Genomic DNA, 7,892 nt, shown 5'->3' on the forward strand with positions numbered 1-7,892 from the left:
TCACAGGACCGTGGTTAGCCCTGATGTTATAACTATAGCATCACAGGACCATGGTTAGCCCTGATGTTAACTATAGCATCACAGGACCATGGTTAGCCCTGATGTTATGACTATAGCATCACAGGACCAAGGTTAGCCCTGATGTTATAACTATAGCATCACAGGACCATGGTTAGCCCTGATGTTATAACTATAGCTGTCACAGGACCGTGGTTAGCCCTGATGTTATAACTATAGCATCACAGGACCATGGTTAGCCCTGATGTTATGACTATAGCATCACAGGACCATGGTTAGCACTGATGTTATGACTATAGCATCACAGGACCATGGTTAGCACTGATGTTATGACTATAGCATCACAGGACCGTGGTTAGCACTGATGTTATGACTATAGCATCACAGGACCATGGTTAGCCCTGATGTTATGACTATAGCATCACAGGACCATGGTTAGCACTGATGTTATGACTATAGCATCACAGGACCATGGTTAGCCCTGATGTTATGACTATAGCTGTCACAGGACCAAGGTTAGCCCTGATGTTATAACTATAGCATCACAGGACCATGGTTAGCCCTGATGTTAACTATAGCATCACAGGACCATGGTTAGCCCTGATGTTATGACTATAGCATCACAGGACCATGGTTAGCCCTGATGTTATGACTATAGCATCACAGGACCATGGTTAGCCCTGATGTTATGACTATAGCATCACAGAACCATGGTTAGCCCTGATGTTATGACTATAGCATCACAGGACTGTGGTTAGCCCTGATGTTATGACTATAGCATCACAGGACCGTGGTTAGCCCTGATTAACATGTTATGACTATAGCTGTCACAGAACCATGGTTAGCCCCGATGTTATGACTATAGCATCACAGGACCATGGTTAGCCCTGATGTTATGACTATAGCATCACAGGACCATGGTTAGCCCTGATGTTAACTATAGCATCACAGGACCATGGTTAGCCCTGATGTTATGACTATAGCCATCACAGGACCATGGTTAGCCCTGATGTTATGACTATAGGCATCACAGGACCGTGGTTAGCCCTGATGTTAACTATAGCATCACAGGACCGTGGTTAGCCCTGATGTTATGACTATAGCATCACAGGACCGTGGTTAGCCCTGATGTTATGACTATAGCCATCACAGGACAATGGTTAGCCCTGATGTTATGACAATAGCATCACAGGACCATGGTTAGCCCTGATGTTATGACTATAGCATCACAGAACCATGGTTAGCCCTGATGTTATGACTATAGCTGTCACAGGACCGTGGTTAGCCCTGATGTTATGACTATAGCTGTCACAGGACCGTGGTTAGCCCTGATGTTATGACTATAGCATCACAGGACCGTGGTTAGCCCTGATGTTATGACTATAGCTGTCACAGGACCGTGGTTAGCCCTGATGTTATGACTATAGCATCACAGGACCATGGTTAGCCCTGATGTTATGACTATAGCTGTCACAGAACCATGGTTAGCACTGATGTTATGACTATAGCATTACAGAACCATGGTTAGGACTGATGTTATGACTATAGCATCACAGGACCATGGTTAGCCCTGATGTTATGACTATAGGCATCACAGGACCATGGTTAGCCCTGATGTTATGACTATAGCATCACAGGACCATGGTTAGCCCTGATTAACATGTTATGACTATAGCTGTCACAGGACCATGTTTAGCACTGATGTTATGACTATAGCATCACAGGACCATGGTTAGCCCTGATGTTATGACTATAGCATCACAGGACCATGTTAACTATAGCATCACAGACCATGTTAGCCTGATGTTAGCATCACAGGACCGTGGTTAGCCCTGATGTTATGACTATAGCATCACAGGACCATGGTTAGCCCTGATGTTATGACTATAACATCACAGGACCATGGTTAGCCCTGATGTTATGACTATAGCATCACAGGACCATGGTTAGCCCTGATGTTATGACTATAACATCACAGGACCATGGTTAGCCCTGATGTTATGACTATAGCTGTCACAGGACCGTGGTTAGCCCTGATGTTATAACTATAGCTGTCACAGGACCGTGGTTAGCCCTGATGTTATGACTATAGCATCACAGGACCGTGGTTAGCCCTGATGTTATGACTATAGCATCACAGGACCGTGGTTAGCCCTGATGTTATGACTATAGCATCACAGGACCGTGGTTAGCCCTGATTAACATGTTATGACTATAGCTGTCACAGGACCGTGGTTAGCCCTGATGTTATGACTATAGCATCACAGGACCATGGTTAGCCCTGATGTTATGACTATAGCATCACAGGACCATGGTTAGCCCTGATGTTATGACTATAGCATCACAGGACCATGGTTAGCGCTGATGTTATGACTATAACCATCACAGGACCATGGTTAGCGCTGATGTTATGACTATAACCATCACAGGACCATGGTTAGCCCTGATGTTATGACTATAACCATCACAGGACCATGGTTAGCGCTGATGTTATGACTATAGCTGTCACAGGACCGTGGTTAGCACTGATTAAGAGCACTTGCTTTGAGAGAAGTATAGTGAGAGGAGGAGAGAATGAGAGGTCCAGGTGACAGGGAAGCTATTGTAAGGGTGAGAGGGAGGCATAAGTGAGGAGAGGTTAAGGACTGAGAAGTTGTACAGAGAGACAGAGAGGATGTAATAAGTGAGGAGAGGGTAAGGACTGAGAAGTTGTACAGAGACAGAGAGGATATAATAATAATAATAATAATAATAATATATGCCATTTAGCGGATATAATAAGTCATGTGTGCATACATTCTACGAGGATATAGACAAGCACCATGCTCTACCAACTGAGCTACAGGACACATAATAAGAGAGGATAGAGGATATAGAGGATAGGATATAATAAGTGAGGAGAGGAAGTTGTACAGAGACAGAGAGGATATAATAAGTGAGGAGAGGAAGTTGTACAGAGACAGAGAGGATATAATAAGTGAGGAGAGGAAGTTGTACAGAGACAGAGAGGATATAATAAGTGAGGAGAGGAAGTTGTACATTTACATTTACATTTAAGTCATTTAGCAGACGCTCTTATCCAGAGCGACTTACAAATTGGTGCATACACCTTATGACATCCAGTGGAACAGCCACTTGCATCTAAATCTTTTTTCGGGGGGTGAGAAGGATTACTTACCCTTACTTACCCTATCCTAGGTATTCCTTGAAGAGGTGGGGTTTCAGGTGTCTCCGGAAGGTGGTGATTGACTCCGCTGTCCTGGCGTCGTGAGGGAGTTTGTTCCACCATTGGGGGGCCAAAGCAGCGAACAGTTTTGACTGGGCTGAGCGGGAACTGTACTTCCTCAGTGGTAGGGAGGCGAGCAGGCCAGAGGTGGATGAACGCAGTGCCCTTGTTTGGGTGTAGGGCCTGATCAGAGCCTGGAGGTACTGAGGTGCCGTTCCCCTCACAGCTCCGTAGGCAAGCACCATGGTCTTGTAGCGGATGCGAGCTTCAACTGGAAGCCAGTGGAGAGAGCGGAGGAGCGGGGTGACATGGGAGAACTTGGGAAGGTTGAACACCAGACGGGCTGCGGCGTTCTGGATGAGTTGTAGGGGTTTAATGGCACAGGCAGGGAGCCCAGCCAACAGCGAGTTGCAGTAATCAAGACGGGAGATGACAAGTGCCTGGATTAGGACCTGCGCCGCTTCCTGTGTGAGGCAGGGTCGTACTCTGCGGATGTTGTAGAGCATGAACCTACAGGAACGGGGCACCGCCTTGATGTTAGTTGAGAACGTCAGGGTGTTGTCCAGGATCACGCCAAGGTTCTTAGCGCTCTGGGAGGAGGACACAATGGAGTTGTCAACCGTGATGGCGAGATCATGGAACGGGCAGTCCTTCCCCGGGAGGAAGAGGAGCTCCGTCTTGCTGAGGTTCAGCTTGAGGTGGTGATCCGTCATCCACACTGATATGTCTGCCAGACATGCAGAGATGCGATTCGCCACCTGGTCATCAGAAGGGGGAAAGGAGAAGATTAATTGTGTGTCGTCTGCATAGCAATGATAGGAGAGACCATGTGAGGTTATGACAGAGCCAAGTGACTTGGTGTATAGCGAGAATAAGAGAGGGCCTAGAACAGAGCCCTGGGGGACACCAGTGGTGAGAGCGCGTGGTGAGGAGACAGATTCTCGCCACGCCACCTGGTAGGAGCGACCTGTCAGGTAGGACGCAATCCAAGCGTGGGCCGCGCCGGAGATGCCCAACTCGGAGAGGGTGGAGAGGAGGATCTGATGGTTCACAGTATCGAAGGCAGCCGATAGGTCTAGAAGGATGAGAGCAGAGGAGAGAGAGTTAGCTTTAGCAGTGCGGAGCGCCTCCGTGATACAGAGAAGAGCAGTCTCAGTTGAATGACTAGTCTTGAAACCTGACTGATTTGGATCAAGAAGGTCATTCTGAGAGAGATAGCGGTAGAGCTGGCCAAGGACGGCACGCTCAAGAGTTTTGGAGAGAAAAGAGAGAAGGGATACTGGTCTGTAGTTGTTGACATCGGAGGGATCGAGTGTAGGTTTTTTCAGAAGGGGTGCAACTCTCGCTCTCTTGAAGACGGGAGGGACGTAGCCAGCGGTCAGGGATGAGTTGATGAGCGAGGTGAGGTAAGGGAGAAGGTCTCCGGAAATGGTCTGGAGAAGAGAGGAGGGGATAGGGTCAAGCGGGCAGGTTGTTGGGCGGCCGGCCGTCACAAGACGCGAGATTTCATCTGGAGAGAGAGGGGAGAAAGAGGTCAGAGCATAGGGTAGGGCAGTGTGAGCAGAACCAGCGGTGTCGTTTGACTTAGCAAACGAGGATCGGATGTTGTCGACCTTCTTTTCAAAATGGTTGACGAAGTCATCTGCAGAGAGGGAGGAGGGGGGAGGATTCAGGAGGGAGGAGAAGGTGGCAAAGAGCTTCCTAGGGTTAGAGGCAGATGCTTGGAATTTAGAATGGTAGAAAGTGGCTTTAGCAGCAGAGACAGAGGAGGAAAATGTAGAGAGGAGGGAGTGAAAGGATGCCAGGTCCGCAGGGAGGCGAGTTTTCCTCCATTTCCGCTCGGCTGCCCGGAGCCCTGTTCTGTGAGCTCGCAATGAGTCGTCGAGCCACGGAGCGGGAGGGGAGGACCGAGCCGGCCTGGAGGATAGGGGACATAGGGAGTCAAAGGATGCAGTAAGGGAGGAGAGGAGGGTTGAGGAGGCAGAATCAGGAGATAGGTTGGAGAAAGTTTGAGCAGAGGGAAGAGATGATAGGATGGAAGAGGAGAGAGTAGCGGGGGAGAGAGAGCGAAGGTTGGGACGGCGCGATACCATCCGAGTAGGGGCAGTGTGGGAAGTGTTGGATGAGAGCGAGAGGGAAAAGGATACAAGGTAGTGGTCGGAGACTTGGAGGGGAGTTGCAATGAGGTTAGTGGAAGAACAGCATCTAGTAAAGATGAGGTCAAGCGTATTGCCTGCCTTGTGAGTAGGGGGAAGGTGAGAGGGTGAGGTCAAAAGAGGAGAGGAGTGGAAAGAAGGAGGCAGAGAGGAATGAGTCAAAGGTAGACGTGGGGAGGTTAAAGTCGCCCAGAACTGTGAGAGGTGAGCCGTCCTCAGGAAAGGAGCTTATCAAGGCATCAAGCTCATTGATGAACTCTCCGAGGAACCTGGAGGGCGATAAATGATAAGGATGTTAAGCTTGAAAGGGCTGGTAACTGTGACAGCATGGAATTCAAAGGAGGCGATAGACAGATGGGTAAGGGGAGAAAGAGAGAAAGACCACTTGGGAGAGATGAGGATCCCGGTGCCACCACCCCGCTGACCAGAAGCTCTCAGGGTGTGCGAGAACACGTGGGCGGACGAGGAGAGAGCAGTAGGAGTAGCAGTGTTATCTGTGGTGATCCATGTTTCCGTCAGTGCCAAGAAGTCAAGGGACTGGAGGGAGGCATAGGCTGAGATGAACTCTGCCTTGTTGGCCGCAGATCGGCAGTTCCAGAGGCTACCGGAGACCTGGAACTCCACGTGGGTCGTACGCGCTGGGACCACCAGATTAGGGTGGTCGCGGCCACGCGGTGTGGAGCGTTTGTATGGTCTGTGCAGAGAGGAGAGAACAGGGATAGACAGACACATAGTTGACAGGCTACAGAAAAGGCTACGCTAATGCAAGGAGATTGGAATGACAAGTGGACTACACGTCTCGAATGTTCAGAAAGTTAAGCTTACGTAGCAAGAATCTTATTGACTAAAATGATTAAAATGATACAGTACTGCTAAAGTAGGCTAGCTGGCAGTGGCTGCGTTGTTGACACTACACTAATCAAGTCATTCCGTTGAGTGTAATAGTTTCTACAGTGCTACTATTCGGGGGCTAGCTGGCTAGCTAGCAGTGTTGTTTACGTTACGTTGCGTTAAAAGAACGACAATAGCTGGCTAGCTAACCTAGGAAATCGCTCTAGACTACACAATTATCTTTGAAACAAAGACGGCTATGTAGCTAGCTACGATCAAACAAATCAAACCGTTGTACTGTAATGAAATGAAATGAAAATGTGATACTACCTGACCGGTGATTGAATTCGAAACAGTAGACGTTGGCTAGCTGTTAGCTGTTAGCTGTTGGCTAGCTAGCAGAGTCTCCTACGTTAAGGACGACAAATAGCTGGCTAGCGAACCTCAGTGAATTAAGATAATCACTCCAAGGCTACACACACTAAACTACACAATTATCTTGGAAACAAAGACAGCTATGTAGCTAGCTAACACTAGACTAATCAAGTCGTTCAGTTGAGTGAATAGCACTACAGTGATGCTAATCTGTGTGCGTTAGCTAGCGCTTGCTAGCTCCTGGGCGAATAGCAGTGAAGGCTACGCTAGGGCGACGAAATACGATAATTATGCAATTATCTCTACAGAGACAGAGAGGATATAATAAGTGAGGAGAGGAAGTTGTACAGAGACAGAGAGGATATAATAAGTGAGGAGAGGTTTTAAGGTCTGGGAAGTTGTACACAGACAGAGAGGATGTAATAAGTAATGTGGAAGAACCACCAGAGGGCAGGCTGCCTCCACGGACAGTAGCCCAGCCCGGCATGTGAGTCAAGGTGATCAGAGGCAGTTAAGCACAGCTGGCTGTACTAATGAGCTATTGTCTTTCCCCTTCAAGAGAGAGGACGGAGCCGGCAGAGAGGGGAGACAGAAAGGAGTATTTGAGAAGAAAGAATTAGCGCCAATAGAGAATTTAGTTCCATATAAGAAAACCTGCTCCTGACTCGTTTATCCACCTTTCCAATTCAGAGCAACCTTGGCCCACTCACAGTAAGGAGATGTTAAGGTCTGGGAGGTTGTGTACCAACCTTGGTCCACTCACAGTAAGGAGATGTTAAGGTCTGGGAGGTTGTACAGAGACAGAGAGGATGTAATAAGTGAGGAGAGGTTAAGGTCTGGGAAGTTGTACAGAGACAGAGAGGATATAATAAGTGAGGAGAGGTTTTAAGGTCTGGGAGGTTGTGTACCAACCTTGGTCAGTGTTTCAGAAGACACCTCCTCATCAGGAACCCACAGCTTGGTGATCTTCTTACCTGGGATCTACACAAGAAACCACGTCATATCGCATCCCATTAGAAACGGTCTAGAAACTGACAATTAAACATTATACAAAGGAGAAAAGAACTTCCTAATGTTGAGTTACACCCCTTTTGACCTCACAACAGCCTCAATTCGTCAGGTCACGGACTACAAGGTGTTGAAAGTGTTCCACAGGGATGCTGGTCCATGTTGACTCCAACGCTTCCCACAGTTGTGTCATGTTGGCTGGATGTCCTTTGGGTGGTGGACCATTCTTGATACACACGGGAAACTGTTGGGAGTGAAAAACCCAGCAGCGTTGCAGT

The sequence above is a fragment of the Oncorhynchus keta genome, chromosome 11, assembly GCF_023373465.1.
Source record: "Oncorhynchus keta strain PuntledgeMale-10-30-2019 chromosome 11, Oket_V2, whole genome shotgun sequence".
NCBI lineage: Eukaryota > Metazoa > Chordata > Actinopteri > Salmoniformes > Salmonidae > Oncorhynchus > Oncorhynchus keta.